Source organism: Mustela nigripes, chromosome 8, assembly GCF_022355385.1.
Source record: "Mustela nigripes isolate SB6536 chromosome 8, MUSNIG.SB6536, whole genome shotgun sequence".
Taxonomy (NCBI): domain Eukaryota; kingdom Metazoa; phylum Chordata; class Mammalia; order Carnivora; family Mustelidae; genus Mustela; species Mustela nigripes.
This window is the reverse complement of record NC_081564.1, coordinates 84,235,456-84,252,980: the sequence shown is the minus strand read 5'-3', so window position 1 is coordinate 84,252,980 and position 17,525 is coordinate 84,235,456. Positions and strand designations below refer to the sequence as shown.

The 17,525-nt window shown below is 40.7% G+C and overlaps 1 protein-coding gene across 4 annotated transcripts in view; it reads right to left on the bottom strand.

The window, feature by feature from the left end:
* SOCS6 (suppressor of cytokine signaling 6) overlaps nt 1-17,525 on the bottom strand; it is a 39,393-nt gene that overhangs the window by 13,802 nt on the left and 8,066 nt on the right. The gene's annotated exons all lie outside the window — the stretch shown is intronic.

Sequence of the window (17,525 nt, the reverse complement as noted above, 5' to 3'; positions counted from 1 at the left end):
ACAAGTCTTGACAGCCCTAAGCCCGCCATAATGTGCCTCTCCCATTCTCACACTTGTCCTCTGCCCCACTGCCACTCTGAGACCACCACCAACACGCGGCCGTTCGGGGCACCGGTGCTGCTGCGACCACCACCCTGCAAACCCCTCACGTTCCCCAAGTCTTTGCTCTGCTGTCACCTTCTCCGGGAGGCCTGGCCCGAGCAGGCAGGTGAGCTGCAGTGCAGCCCCTGGCACTGCGCCGCGGTACTTTCCCCAGCACACCCCCTCCTCGTTTACTGTGCTTTCTCCCCCTCCGGACGCTGGAGAAGGTGAGCTTCACAGAAGTGAAGCTCCGTGTTACCCACTGCTGCCCCCCAAGAATCTAGAACCATACCAAGGGCGCAGGAGACGCTCAGTCACTCTGCGTAAGCCGATGTCAGAGCCGCAAACCTCATCCGGCAGGCGATCGCGCACGCTGCCCACCTTGCCCTCAAGCCATAATTCGCCATTATTTACCAAAAAGTCACTTAACTCCTTAACGTGGCGTGACGCCGTTCTTTCCTTGATCTCGGCTCCAGTCACACTGAAAGCATTCACACTCAGCACATTCTCGCTCAACACTGAACTTCTGCCATACTGCCTCTTTGACTGGAAATGTCTCCTTCATCTTCCTCACCAACTAACTCCTTCACGCCTCCGCTGTTCCAGTAGTTCCTCTAAGAACCACATTCTGCTCTTCCTGAGGGTGAAACCCCCCAAGTCCAGGACCGCAGAGTACTGCATACCTCTCCGGCCTAGAATTCTCATCTGGGATGTGTACTCAGATCTGTCTGTATGAACGAGTGATTAATGACTCACCGCAGCGGATGATCTATACTCAATATGAAAGCAAAGAACATGTTAATTTTTTTTTGACATTTTTATCCTCCACATCTAGCACACACCTGGCCCCAAAAAGGCACTCAAAAAAATGTGCTGAGTGAAGACGGCAGTGAAATGAAGGAGAACACTGGTCCACAGTGAGAGGCAGCACGACGTACACAGGTGCCCCTGCAGCAGAACTGGTAACGATTCTGAGGGGCTACGTAGTCCCGTTTAAATTAACCTCACTAAACTTAGTCCCGTTTAAATTAACCTCACTAAACTTAGGGTTCAAATGGCTCTGATTCCCATTACTGCATCCCTTTTGTACAAAAAAAGACTGACAACCAGAGTAAAAGTACTTGGTAATTATCTACTTGATAACTATTCCTTTTCCAACTACCAATCCATATGCAACTCAACATTAACATTAAATAAACAAAAATCAATCCTGGACATGAAAATACTGTAAAAAGTTCTATTGGGCCATATGGCCTTTTAACTCTTCCTTTCACTTTCTAGGCAAAGATCACTCTGGAAGTTTTAAGAGTATCTGTTTTTCTGTTTGCACTTCCAAAAATATATGCCATCTTTTTATAGGATTACCATCTGCCTCACCATGCCTAAGTAAATGTTCTGAATTAGTTTTATTGCTTTTTAATTATAAAATTTTAAGTTTACACATACTGAAAATGTGTCTAAAGGTTCAAAGGAAAAGGTTTTAGACATGAATACTTTGTTCATATGGGCAGAAGCTAACCTCTTCAAACAATTTCCCAGCCTGTTTTCAAAGGAATGACTGGAGATAGTCATGCCTGACATTAAAACACCTAATGAAAACATTTAAAATACAACATCAACTATTTAACATTCAACAAGTAATATAGCTTTATTATTGCTGGTTTATAAGGGAGGAAACCAGGTCTCAGAGAGATTAAAACTTGCCCAACCAAGTTAAGTAATGTGTCACGAGGAGAGATGTGGAATGTGATCGTGGCACATCGAAGCTCCCATTCTCCCCCCGTGACAGGCTGCCACGCAGCCAACTCAGCAGTTCCCAACTTCCCAGGCTGGGGACCCCTTCATCCTCTTACAAATTACTCAAGAACCACCAAAAGCTCGTCTGTGTGGCTTTTATCTACTGAAACTTTGCCTGCTAGAAATTAAAACTGAGACTTTAAAATAGTTAATCATTTTTCAATAACAATATACTCATTACATGTTAACATAAATAACATTTTTCTGAAAAATATATTTACCCAAACAATAAAAATTCAGTGAGACAAGCGGCACTGTTTTACATTACTGTAAATCGTTTTTCTGTCTGACTTAAGACAGCTGGACTCTCATGTTTCCATCTGCATTCAATCTGCTACAATATGTTGTTCCAGTGAAAGCCTAATTAGAAAATCCAACCTCCTACAGATACATAGCTGGTAAAGGGAGAAATATTTTCTTTAATAATATTTTCATATAACCGTGGGTATTCTTTCCTGTGATATTATACCAAAAATCAACAAGTGATAGTTTCTTAAAAACTCAGTTGCACTGGGAAATCTGAAACCCTTTAGATAACTTCTTTATTACATTCAAATCCCATGGTCTAAGCTTGCATTTTGAATCAATCATCCAGGTATGTATTATTTTGTAGTATCATGGTGATTTCATTACTCAATCTTGAAAAATCCCGTTTATTAACATTACCATTGACTGATCCCATCAGGAAAGTCTACGCACTGGGAAGCAGTAAACTAGCAGTGGGAGACACAAGCTCTCCATAATTCTGATTTTTGCTTTAAAGCCTGGATTTATCACTGACACCAATACTGTCTGTAAATTTATGAAACTGTATCTACCGAAACCCTGAAGCTAAAAAACCGTAGTTGGTCAACAGGTCTTTTGTTAATTTATTTAGGTTTTGTTTTGTTTTTTAAGTTAAGTTCTTTGCCCAACGTGGGGCTTGAACTCATGACCCTGAGATCAAGAGTCACATGCACTACTGACTGAGCCAGCCAGTCGCCCCCTCAACAGTTCTTTCAGGTAAAAGTGGTATCTCCTGACAGATTTCATGAAAGAGGAGCTGTAGTGCAGCATCTCCAACAACAGCACAAATGCTTCCCCTGAGACACCTTCTTCCATTAGTCTGTGGGAGAAACCATGCTCTATACACTTGCATTTCGTCACAAGGATCTTGAAAAGATGTGTACTCAGGGTCAAGATTTAATAAGTGTAACAATTTTTACAGCTTCCTCAGTGACTTTTTTTTTTTTTTTAAGATTTATTTATTTACCAGAGACAGCACACAAACAGGTGGAGCAGCAGGCAGAGCAGGCAGAGGGAGAAGCAGGCTCCCCACTGAGCAGGGAGCCTGATGGGGGACTCGATCCCACGACCCCAGGATCATGACCTGAGCTGAAGGCAGACACTTAACCTACTGAGCCACCCAGGAGCCCCTCCTCAGTAACATTCTTAAACGTAACTGTGACTTGCTTTTTACTGCAAGTGCTTAAAGGTAAAGAACAGGAGACTGCTATGAATGTTCAAATCACAGCTGGGGCCACAGCCGTGGCCATGGGAGGGCACCACCAATTGTATCCACCATTGCTTCTGCACCCTCAGAGAATGGCAAATAATGTTTCAGCCTCATTATCAAAGGGGATCCACAGACCATACTTAGAACTACCAGCTTAAACTATCTGTGAAGACAGTTTAAAAGAACAAAGAGAAAGAATTTAAGGTAAGCAAGGCATCCACATAAGTTACCAAGACAAAGAGTTTCACTATCATCTCTCTGCCCTAAAGGTGGCCAGTTTCTTAGCAAACCATGGTTCGTGCCCTTCCATTTCAGCTCCTCAGTTTCTATTCCGTTGTTCCTGAATCTGTCAGTATATTACTTGCCATTAACTTTATAAAAAATGAAAAATAAATAACAGATAATAAAATCCTTCCAGAAAGGGAGGAGAAAGGAGAGAAAGTAGACCATATGATAAAAAGGAAAATAAAGGCAATGGCCAATACTAGATGAAATGCAACAGAATTTAGGTCCCAATGTTTGGTATGCCAATATATATAACTGGGATAAACTCAACTATTAGAAAAAGATTTTCAGGTCTGGTCTTAAAAATCCCATCATATGCAAAACAAAGTTTCAAAACACCATAACAGCATCTGCTAGCCACTATCAGACTATCCTCTTCTTCAGCATTTCTGCGATTATCATATTCTATCGAGTGAATCAAGTTTACTTGTATTCTACTTGGGATCATGAATGTTATCAGTCACTGGTATATCCCCATTACATAAAATACCTCCTGGGTTTGACTGAGGTTCATCCAAACTTTTTTGCATTTAAATTCACTGCATATTTTAAGCATGCAAACAAGTAAGAAATTTTTTTTTAAGTTCTTCCTACAAAAATAATTGATTCGTAAACACTAAATAAATGCAGATGGCTAAAAATTTTCTGTGGAATTAAGTGTAAACAAAACCATTCTAAAAGCCAACAAAACAGTACTTTAAAAAAATACAGGCTTTTGTACAAAGACTGCTTTGCAAATATGATTAACTTCTACTTAAAAGAAATGTCAAAATGGAAATCACATGTAATATATCATTGAAGGACAGATTTTACACAATTCAGACTGATAGAATTCCGTCAATGGATATTTAAAGGAAAGACACTGGTCCTACATATGGAAATTACGAAAGACTGCATATTTACTTGTTTCAATTAAAAATGAAATGTTTAAAAATACGTGAGTCCATACTTAAGTAAAGTTTTTCAATTAACTGACAAACACCAATCTTACTTGCTTCAAGGAAAAATCCTCTAACAGAAAAGAATGAAAAAAGGAATATGCAAACAATAAGAAAGCTAGTATAACAGTAACAAGATAGTGAAAACGGTCATACAAATACAAAGGGGCACATTACATAAGGTATAACCCACACAGAAAATAAAAATGCCAAAAATTTTTACACACAAGGAGGCCCAGGTGGCACACTCAGTTAAGCGTCCAACTCTTGGTTTCGGCTGAGGTCATAATCTCAGGTCAGGAGATTAAGCCCGAGACAGGCTCCACACTAAACGCAGAGTCCACTCGAAATTCTTTCTCTCTGTCAGCCTCTCCCACACATGTTCTTTCCCTCTCTAAAATAAATAAATCAATTAAAAAAAAAAAAAAACTATACACACAAAATCGAACATTAAAATATCTTTTTCAGCCCAAGAAAATAAATGAAAATGAAGAATACAGATTTAAATTACATAATTACTTTATTCCTTTAATATATGGATTCTGTACTCTAAAAAGTAAGAAAGCATCTGCTTTTCCAAATGTACTAATATATGAGGTCACAATGGAAATATCGGTAAACTGAAAAATCAGAAATATCTCACTGGGGCACCTGGATGGCTCAGTTAGGCATCGGACTCTTGGTTCTGGCTTAGGTCATAATCTCAAGAGGAGGAGATGGAGCCCCACACTGGGCTCCACTGGGCAAGGAGCCTGCTTGGGATTCTCTCTCCCCCACTCCCCCTGTCCCTCTCCCATCTCTTAAAAAAAAAAACCTCCTCAAATGACGACAAGACAATAAAAACATAAAAAGGAAAACAGAAAAGTAAAAATGACCAAGCATCCTCTTGAATCAAAGAGGAAATCTCAAAGAGAAGAAAAATGGTATACTCTTTATAAACTAAAATCATGGAAATGCGACAGATCAAAAACTATGTGATTCTGCAAGACCCTACTAACTGTGCTCCCAGAAAACTTCTAAGCCTTAAAGGCTTACAAAACTAAACATTAAGGAATTTTAAAATTAATAAATAAAAATAAATAGCAAGGAATTAAAAGAAACAAAGTATGCATTCAATTCCAGAAGTCAGCAATGAGAAACCACCCCCCCCCCCAAAAACAAAAAATAGTGGTAAACATTCTAAGAGTTGATTCTTCGGTCAAATGACAACTTAGTTGATGAGCAGCTAAGCTGGCTGTTATAAGAAAAAGGAAAACTGTATTTATATGAATTAGAAATGAAGTAATAAGTATAAAACAGTAATAAGTATAAATACAGTATAAAACTGTATTTATATGGATTAGAAATGAAGTAACTACAAAATATGTAAGAGTACTGTGTAATTTCAATAAAAATTTGAAATTTAGATGAAATGGGAATTATAAGGCAAAATATGTATTACCAAAATTTGCCTTACAAGAGGCAGGAATCCAGAAGAGACTAATAGTTGTCAAACAACTTGAGGAAGTCCTGAAAGAACTACCACGACCCCTCTTCCTTTGGGGAGAAAAGGGGACTAATTACTAAAAACACGAAATACAAAACTCACTAACCTACTTCAGGACATAGTACAAGCAGCCTCCCAAATGTACTTCTGAAGCTAAAGAATATTGATACCACCACTGGACAAAGACAATACATTCAATACAAGACAAAACAAAAAACCCCCCAGGTCTCACTTATGAATACTGAAATGCAAATTTTAAACACCAGAGTGGTGAGGGGAAGCAATTCAGCTATGTAAGGTACATCCCAGGACTGCCTGCACAGCTGATTATTTGTAAATTCATTATAATTTACCATAGAGCAAAGGAGCAAAATCATATGACAACAGCTATAAATCTCTCTCTCTCTCACAAACACACACACCAAAAAAAATTATCAATCCTAACCCTTCAAAATAGAAACAGATGGACATTTAACACATGATGATATAACAAAATTAAGAGTCATATGAATAAAGAAATGATAAAAAGCCAGCAACAAAGATGTGGATTATCAAGTATTAATTAACATTATTTCCAACATGCTAGCTAATTAATCAGACAAGGGTAAGGAGTATAAATACTGGAAAGGAGAAGGCAAACTGTCATTATTTACAGATGGCAGGAGTGAGTACCTAGAATACAACAGATGCAGCTGAACAACTATTAGGGAAAAAAAGAAAACAAAAAAAATTCCCTCTAGTGACTACTTACAAAATTTACATGTAAAAATCACTAGTAATTACTTTAAAAAAGCTGGTGGGGGGGGCGCCTGGGTGGCTCAGTGGTTAAGCCTCTGCCTTCACCTCAGGTCATGATCTCAGGGTCTTGGGATGGAGCCCCATACCAGGCTCCCTGCTCCGCAGGAAGCCTGCTTCTCCCTCTCCCACTCCCCCTGCTTGTGTTCTCTCTCTCTGTATCTCTCTCTGTCAAATAAATAAATAAAATCTTTTTAAAAAAAAAAAGGCTAAAATAGGCTAATATAGTAAAAGACTAGATTTGATTTACAATAGTTTCGAAAAAGATGAAATTATTTTTTTCAAGATTTTATCTGCTAAAGGGAGAGTGAGTGAGCGAGCACACAAGTAGGGGGAGCAGACTCCCCACTAATCAAGGAGCCCAACCAGTGCTCAGCCCCAGGACCCTGGGATCACAACCTGAGCCAAAGGCAGATGCTTAACCGACTGAGACACCTAGGCACCCCAGATGAAATTAATTTTTCAAAAATGTCCAGAAATACATGAAAAACTTTAAAACTCAAGAGGATCATAACCGATTTAGATATATAGAAAGACACATTTTATTCTCAGATAAAACAATTAAATCCTGTCAAAACATTTCTCAAGACCCCAAGAAAACATCAATGATATCTGCAAGAAACCAGATAAAATTATTCTGAAATTGGACCTATAAACAAGGAAAAGAGGGACGCCTGGGTGGCTCAGTTGGTTAAGCAGCTGCCTTCGGCTCAGGTCATGATCCCAGCGTCCTGGGATCGAGTCCCACATCTGGCTCCTTGCTCTGCGGGGAGCCTGCTTCTCCCTCTGCCTCTGCCTGCCATTCTGTCTGCCTGTGCTCACTCTCGCTCGCTCTGTCTCTGACAAATAAATAAATAAAATCTTAAAAAAAAAATAAATAAATAAATAAATAAACAAGGAAAAGAGGAAAAAAAAACTAAAGGATAAATGAGGGCGAATGAGCCGCACAAGATATTAAGCTGCACAGCTTAGGGCACCTGGGTGGCTCAGCCACTTAAGCGACTGTCTTCCGCTCAGGTCATGATCCCAGAGCCCCCGTTTCGAGTCCCACATCGGGCTCCCTGATCAGCAGGGAGTCTGCTTCTCCCTCTGACGATCCCCTCTCTCATGCTCTCACTTTCTCTCTCTCTCTCTCAAATTAAAAAAAAAAAAAAATTAAAATTAAAAATTAAAACAAAACATACAGCTTAAAACTGGAGGGGGGAAAAAAGACTAGAAAGTCAAGAAATAGACCAAACACACATCGAAAGAGTATGTGCCCAACAGAACACGTGACGCTACTGGGGGGAAGAGAGATTCTTCAAGAAAGGATGATGAGCAGGCTGGGTGACCATTTGGGGAATGATGGAGAAAGCAAAGCTCTTACTTTCTTATATAAAAGTACTGTGCAGAAGGATCAAATACATAAACATAAAAGAAAATACAAAAGTTGTAGAAAAATCTTTTTAAAAAATCTTAGCACTGCAGAAAGCTTTTCTATGCATAACATAAAACCATGAAACCATAGAGGAAAAGAATGACAATCCAACAATGCAAAAGTTATAAATCTCTGGATAGCTAAAAGAATGGCATTACTAAAGCCAAAAGATAAACCAGAGGAAAACTGCGAGCACATGACAAAGGACTAATTTCTGTAGCACACACTGTGCTCTTAGAAATCAGTACGAGAAAGGCACAAAATCCCATAAGCAAACAGGCACAACATACAAAAGAACAGTTCACAGAGAAATAACGGAAGGAAAGAAAAAAGAAAGGCAAGAAAACAAGAGAAACCAAACAAGTGAGAGAGGGAGAAAACAAATTCAAGTAGCCAATCATCACCCTAGAAGATTTTCAATTCATTCATAACAATGAAATTAAAGGAATCTGGGGTGCTAGAAACTGTTCTATATCTTGATTGTGGTAGTGGTTACACGACCGAATATATTTGTTAAAAATCAACAGATGGTACGCTATAAAGGCTGGCTTTTATTCTAAGTATATTCTAAAATTTTTACTAACTTATTTGAGAGAGAAAGAGAGCGAGCACACATGCACACACACGGGGAGGGGGGAGCAGAGGGAGAGGGACAGACTCCACTCCACGCTGAGCGTGAGCCCAACAGAGAACTCAATCTCATGACCCTGAGATCATGACTTGAGCTGAAATCAAGGAGTCAGATGCTTAACTGAATAAACCACTCAGGCAGCCCTCCCTGGAGAATATTCTATCTCAACTTTAAAAATGCACTGAAAGGAAAAGTGAAATGGTAGTACCTCTCACCTATGAGTTTGAAAAAAGTTAAATCAGTAACAATGTTGGCAAGGGCATGAAAAACTGATAAAAAACTTAATACAAATTGGTATGATTTGTGGAGAATTATCTGAAAATATTTATCAAAATTTTAAATTCACATATGCTTTTAAGAAGTTAATTATGTGATCAGGAATTTGTGTTTTGGATATATACTCATGCCAAAAACAATGACATACGGAAAATGATGTTCCCTAAAGCATTGAAATTTTTAAAAGCTACTATTACTTGATCATTTACCTTAGTACTGGTAAATATAGGCCACACATTAGCCCAATGCATGCCAGGCTCTGGTTTAAGCCTTCTGAATACACAGCATCTTACTAAACCCTTAGAACCCAGTGTACTTAGTACTGTACACAAAGCAATCTAACACAGTGGAAAGCACTCTGGAACCACAAAGCAGGAGTTCATATATTTCCTGGGTCCACGATTTAATAGTTGTATGATCTTCAAAATAACGGAACCTACCACTCAAGTCAGTTGTGAGGTTTAAACATGTTAATATATGGGGCACCTGGGTGGCTCAGTAGGTTAAGTGTCTGCCTTCATCTCAGGTCATGATCCCAGGGTCCTGGGATGGAGCCCCACATTGGGCTCTCTATTCCATGGGGAGCCTACTTACGCCTCTCTCCCTGCCTGCCTCTCCGCCTACTTGTGATCTCTCGGTCAAATAAATGAATAAAATCTTAAAAAAAAAAAAAAGCGTTAATATATGCGGTGTCCTCACAACATAGCCTAGCGCGTATTAGGCTGATATGTGTTTGCAGGTAATAGTAGTAGTCCAAACAGTAATATCCCCACTGTAGAAATGGGGAAGCTGAGGTAGAGATTAAGGGTAGAACTGATTCTACAGGTCAAAGAACTGATTCTACAGAATGAGTCCATTTATTCACTCTACAGACATATGCTAAAAAATTTATTTTGGCAAAAATGCAGAATTAATCTAAATATCTGAAACAATAACAGACAACAAAAATCAGTGAACTACTTTAATAAACTATAATCCACCAATACGACAGGATATCATGCAGATAAACCAAGGGGTCCAAAATACATTGTTGGTAAAGGGCGAGCTACAAAACAAAATGCAAACATGATCCCATTTGTGTACGTGTTCATATGCCCACACGTATCGAGTGAACGTCTCAAAGACTACCCGGCCTCCGTGACTGCAGCTCGAGTGACCAGGGCAAGGGGTCGGAAGCCCGACAGACTGCTCTTTTCCGATACAGGTATCGTCCGCTTTTTGAACTGCGCCTCACACCACGTTAACTTTTACAAAAAGAGCTCCATCAGTGCCCGGTCTGGCTGACCAAAAGAAATCCGCAGAGGGTTTTGGCTTTTGCAGAAACAGCATTCCCTGTGCTTGGCAGTGAGCGGGGTGGGAGGCTGTGCTCCCTCAAGCCGCGAGCGTGGCGCCCCCCAGCTCCTGCCCGGGGAACTGCACTCAGTGTCCAGCGTCCAGCCGCGGGAGCTCGGAACTGGGCCCGTGAGCATGTGTGCTTTACCCGATTCACTCTGCGCTTCCATTGGCAAGACATGTTCTAAGGTACCAGAAAAACCTCAAAGAGATTATTTTGGGGGGTATGGAAATGCTCAAAACATTTCCCATGTAATTTATGATAACTGCTTCTTCACTTTACATACCATTTTGGCTCATAAAAGGTTTCACAGGAACGCCCTACTTTCAGATAGTGGGGGAGTCCTGTATTAGATCTTTCGGTGACCAGGAAGCACGTTTCACTTTACTACAAAACAACCACTCCCACCACAACCTGAGAAAAGAAAACAGGCAGGCTAGGTAAAACATGTACTTGTGTGTTTCGGTCACCTCTTATCCAGAAAAGCAGGATGCTGATGCCCTCAGGGTCAAAGGTCTCAATACTTTTCCTAAATCCATCTCTCCCTAAACCTTCCCAAACCATTCCCAGTTCTCCCTCGCTGTTTATCTCAAGGAGGCAAACTCTTCCCCTCCATGCCCCGTGTCATTTCGGGTCCCGCACTGTCGTCTTCAGTCTTTCGCTCCCCTGTTCACAAGCAGCCTCTTCCCGTGGCGCCGCTCCCTCTGCATGCCAGGAATGAGCACCTTCTCCAACCCAAATCCCTGACACCGGACAACCTTGGCACCCTGGGGTTCGCCCCATATGGCAAGTGCTTCTCACGACATTCGCTATGATTTCTGTTTAACTTACACCACTCACCATGGCGAGTCCCTCTCCCATCATCATTTCAGGTGACATCCTGGTCTGGACACTGTAAGACACTGCACTTCCTGGAAAAGTTTAAGGAGATGCTGCCAGACCTACACAGAGATGAAAGGCCTTACCCTCAAGGACCTTAGACTCAAGTACAGACTATAAGCAAGCAGCGTTTGCAGAAACAGGGAGGGGCTGCACAGGCAGAGTTCAGGGGCTATCCCCATTCACAGGAGATACCCAGGAGGAAGAGGAGGGGGTCCTGCCAGCCGTTAGTACCTCTATACCATACAACTTCCATTACTAATACCAGCACAACCACTGCCCAGTCAGAGGGGACTACATCCTAAAAAACGTACATTCATCTTCTTGGATCCTCATAAGAACTCTATCAGAAGGTATTGTCTTTATATCTTTATCTCCATTTTACAGAAGAGGAAACTAAAGCTTAGAAAGTTTGAGTCTGGGACACCTGGGTAGCTCAGTCGGTTAAGCATCTGACTCTTGGTTTGGGCGCAAGTCATTATCTCAGGGTCCTGAGAGTGAGCCGGCATCAGGCTCTGTGCTCTGGGCAAAGTCAGCTTGAAATCCTTTCCCTCTCCCTCTCCCCTTCCCCAACTCAAGCGCATTTCTCTCTCTCAAATAAATAAAATCTTTAAAAAGGTTAAGAAAAAAAAAAAAAAAAAAGGAGGGGCGCCTGGGTGGCTCAGTGGGTTAAAGCCTCTGCCTTCCACTCAGGTCATGATCCCAGGGTCCTGGAATTGAGTCCCACATCAGGCTCTCTCTTCTACAGGGAGCCTGCTTCCTCCTCTCTCTCCCTACCTGCCTCTCTGCCTACTTATGATCTGTCTGTCAAATAAATAAATAAAAATCTTTAAAAAAAAAAAAAAAAAGGAAAGAAAGTTTAACAATCTGTCCAAAGTCACAAGGGAAGGGGCCAAGTAACCGACCCGAGTACAGACCTTCGGTGCATAGTCTAGAAACTACCACCTTTTCGGACGGTTTAGAATGGGAGAGCAGAGCCTAGTGACTAAGAGCACAGACCTGGAACCACGCCACTTGAACTCAGATCACAGGCAGCATTTCCTAATGAGCGTGCGCACCCAGGCCTCAGATTCGTCATCTAGAACAGACATCAAACAAGCGTCTACCCAGGGGAACTCACTTCTGGGTGATGGCAAGAGGAAGCTGACAAACCTTCTCTGCAAGAGGCAACCATACAGTTGGGTCAAACTGTAGAATGCGACCACTTCAGCACTCTGGAGATGAACTAACAGCATGCGAGAACGGAGAACCTTATTCGTGAAAACCACTCAACTCTGGGACTGCATTAAAATTACAGACTTTTATGCTCCAAAACACGGTGAGAGAGAGCAAGTCACAGACTAGGAAAAAATATTTGTACATCACATATCTGATATAGCATCTTTATGCAGAACAAATAAAAAACCTTTACAACTGAATTAAGATAACCTAAGTTTTTAAATTGGCAGAGGACATGGATAGATCTTTTACTAAAGAAGACAGAAGACATGCAAATGGCTAATAAGCACACGTTATTATTAAGGTGTTTAATATTACTGGTCATTAATAGAAATTAAAAGCCACAATGATACCAGCACACAGCCACCTGAATGACCAGACCTAGTATTAGCAAGTACGTGGCGAAACTGCAACCTTCATGCATTGTTGGTGGGAATGCAGAACAGCTTGACTTTTGAACCGTTCTCTGTTTTCCTTAGTGTGAGAAAAATGTTGTAGGTAACAAAAAGATTTTTGATAGAGCAGGTACATTTTAGACCCCCAGAAGTCAGTGCCTATCAGTTCATGGGGACCCTGTACTTCCTTTTTCCTACCGCTGTAGAATGCTTGTGTATTGACTTCATTCTTCTTGTGGCACCTTAAGGAAGTTTCTCGTTTTATTTTAGTTGATTTTGTCAGTTTTCTTTTATTGTTTGCTCCTTTTGTTGTCTTAAGAAATCCTCCTGATGCTGAAGTCCTATACTCTTCCGTATTTCCTATACAAGTACTGAAGTTTTGTTTTTCACCTATAAGTCCTTGATTAATCCAGTATTGATTTATACAATGTAAGGATTAATTTACAGTTTTGCACATGGACAACCAAGTGGCTAACACATAAAAAAAATACTGACCCTCCGGCACCTGGATGGCTCAGTCAGTTAAGCCTCCAACTCTTGGTTTTGGTTTCAGTTCAGGTCATGATCTCAGGGACCATAAGATCAAGCCCTGAATGAGGTTCTCCGCTCAGTGGAGAGGCGGCTTCAAAGATTCTCACCCTGTGTCCCTCCCTCGACTCACAGAAACACTTTCCTCTCCTCTCCTCTCCCCCTCTCCCTAAAACAAGTAAGTAAATCTAAATTTAAAAAAACAAAACAAAACAAAAAAACTAACCCTGATAAGATCAAAGAAACAAAATTAAAATAGGAATAACTTTCCACAACCCAAATTAGTAAAGATTTTTCTAAATGATAATATTCATTACTTGAAAATGTCTTAACATAGCTGTTTAAAAAAAACTTGGTTCTATGCAACTCTTAGAAAAATATTCATACTCTTTGATCCAATAATGCTGTTCTTATAACTCTTAAAGAAATAACACAAAACCAAAGCATGACAATGTCCCCTACATTATTAAATAGGATAAAAAAAATAAATTTTAAGAATCAGACACATTCTAATTTCCAACAGTCTGAGAACTGTAAACAAAATTCTAGCACATCTACACACTGGAGCTTCAGGGAACCACTAAAACTGATATTTATACAGGGTTATAAATAACATGAGGGAAAAGTTCATATTGTTCATTTGTTAAGTGCAAAAACACAGGAAACAAAATCATATGTACAGTGTGGTCTCGATTATGTAGAAAGAATAGGGAGGCACACCAGACCAGAAAGAAATACAGCAAAACTGCCATCTGGACCACGGAATGCTCCGTAAATACCATTTTCAATACTTTATTTTCAAAATATTCTATAAATACAGAGTTTTTATAAGAAGAGGTCTGTGAGTTTGTTCTTAAGTTACTTTTCTAAAGGGAGTGGCTGAGTAAATCCATCAGATTCAAGCAAAATGCAAGGCCTTTTCTTGGCTTTCAGTTCTACCACGAATGAACAAAAATATAAATCAATAGATAAGAATATTGTATTTTTTAAATGAAAGCCTAGGCAGCCTTCTCTTTCTCTTTACCCCACCCAAAACAAATTTTTGCCAATCTGACACTTGATTTTGATTTGTGTATAGTTAGGTCTGGCCTGAAATATTCAGTCTGATGAATATTATATCAATATAGAGTTAATACAGACTTAATGTATAAATATTAACTCAGAATAATAAACTCATCAGCTTTTCAGTGACCCTCTTAACTCCTTACTCAGCTTCTATTCCACACTCAATCACAATCATTCCCTAGCATGTACCCTCAATTCCCGTTCTCACTTGACTCTGACACACTCTCTTGGCAAAACATCACTGCTTCAATCCAACTCTGCCCATGCCATGTCTACACCCTTACAGGAAAACGTGGCTGGAGAAACACATACCACTCTGCCTGGTCTCACTTAACGTCATGACCCATGAACCTCTGCTGGAAACTTAATGCTGCCTGGAAATCAAACTACACTTCCCTGATCCATTCACTCTCTCCTGTTTATTGCCAACCAGCCCCGATCTTTCTTCGACCTGTAACAGGTACTCCCCCATCTTTAATCTCAGCTGATGGCCCAGCTTCCTCGCTCACTGAGAAAATTAGGACATGAGAAGAAAACTTCGGACAAAACCATCCTGTTCCTTTACCTATCCGTGCACCTCTCTCAAGGCCCTCCCCTCCATTTGTCTACTGGATCTCCCTCACGTCCCAACAAGCTCCCCTCTCTACTGGATTCCTCCTAAAAGCATCATTTCTCATGTATACAAACTTGTCTTTAGGCTACCTTCCCCACCAGCTATGGTTCCGTCTCTTTAACTCCCTCTGCAACAAAACACCTTGGGAGAAACATACATACTGGAGACCTACTAATCCTTTCCTCCCGGTTTCCCTCTACCCACATCAGACACCTTCTCTACCACATCAAACAAACTGCTCTGGTCAAGGTCACCAATGACATCTCACTGTCAATCCAGCATCAGTGCTCAGTTCTTACCTGCTCTATCCACAGCACCTGCCACAGCTGATCAGTCCTTCTCCACTACCGTGTCTCCAATCTGTCACGCTGGATACCGGAGCACTCACGCTGGGTCACTTTTCCTCACACCCCAGTGACTTCCCTCGGTCTCATGCCTGAAATAGCGCTGGTGTCTCCTCCACTCCCAGATCCACATCTTTCATTAGCCTCGTTTTAGTCAACTTCCTTCTTGACACTGCCACTCACTGTGTTAGGAATATCCGAGACTAAATGTGTTCAAAACTGAACTCCGGATCTCTCCCATCGCAGCCCCATACCTGCTCTACTTGCAGCCTTTGCCACTTCGGTCTATGGTTACCCCATCCTTCCAACTGCTCAGATTGAAACCTCCACAATCATCCATGGTTCCTCTCCCTCTCCCTCGCCACATTCGGGGTCATGGTTCAACTACTTTCAAAATACATGCAGAATCCAATCTCCTGCTGCCACTTAACTGCCTGTGCTCTCAGCCACAGTAGTTAACTGCCTCCCACTTCATTTCCTTGCTTTCTCCTCGGGCCTCTACATTCTTTTCTCACATGCTGTCAGTGCCCTCAGTAATGAAGTCCTTTATCAGGAGTGTCAGGTCTTCCAGCAGCAATCATGAAACTGCCAGGCTAAGGTGACAGCCTGAGCACAAGGTGCAATCTCCTACTCGTCACAGTTCTTGACGACTACATGCAAATAAAAATAAATGAAAAATAGTAAATGGAACAGAATTCCTTGGACTTCTTTTAGGGCCTCCAGATCTTACACAACAAGCTTTATTTTACAAAGAATTATGATTATTTGCATGATTACAAAGGTAGATAAAGAAATTTAAAGATAAGCAAGTTAAGAAAAATGAACTTAAAACTGCCAAGTAATTTCAAATTTAATTAAGAATAAATTAAGGGGCACCTGGATGGCTCAGTCAGCTAAACATCTGCCTTTCAGCTCAGGCCATGATCCAGGGTCCTGGGATCAAGCCCCACACATCAGACTCCCTGCCCAGCTCCTCTCTCTCCCCACTGCCCAGCTCTCTCTCTAATAAATAAAATCTTTTAAAAAAATAAATAAATTTATAATTACAACAAAAGCTCTAATAAATTTTCAAGTGATTCTCTCCCACCCTATAGGCTACTGACACAAAAATATGGGGTAGCACTAGTTTGCTGTGTGACACTGAATCAATCTCTCCTTTGTTAGTCTGTTTTCCCATATAAAATAGGTTGATCTCTAAAGCATGCTCAGTTCTGTAAGTACCTGACTCAGGGCAAAGAAAAATATGCAGAGACTAAGAAATTTAACCTGCAGAAACAAAATTTTACACGAGCATCTCTAAGCATCTTTTTAACTGTGTTCAATACATTTCTATTAAGTTAAATATGAAAATGTTCACAAATCCAATCATTTAAAATATTAAGGGAGCTGGCTTATATAAGAATTGATTAATGAGCTAAATTCACTCCTCTTTAACTTTAATTCATTCTTTAACATTTAAAATTTAAAAAGCAGAACACTTGGGGTGACTAGCTGGCTCGGTCGGTGGAGCACACAACTGTTGATCTTGGGTCATGAGGTCAAGCCCCATGCTGGATGTGGACGTTACCTAAAAAATGAAATCTTAAGGTGCCTGGGTGGCTCAGTTGGTTAAGCAACTGCCTTCAGCTCAGGTCATGATCCTGGAGTCCCAGGATAGAGTCCCATATCAGGCTCCCTGCTGGACAGGGAGTCTGCTTCTCCTGCTGACCTCTCTCTCCCCCCCCCCTCTCTCAAATAAATAAATAAAATCTTTAAGAAAAAAAATCTTAAAAAAAGAAGGTAGCACACCTATATACCAGTTCATCACCATCTATGAAGTATGCACATATTAAATGTTTAATGTTTACATTTTTATACCTGTGTAGACACTTACTAATGTACTAGCTAAAAACGCCGCAAGTTCCCTAAACAACAGTAGCGCTTTCATTGCCGATGACCAAGTACAGCCT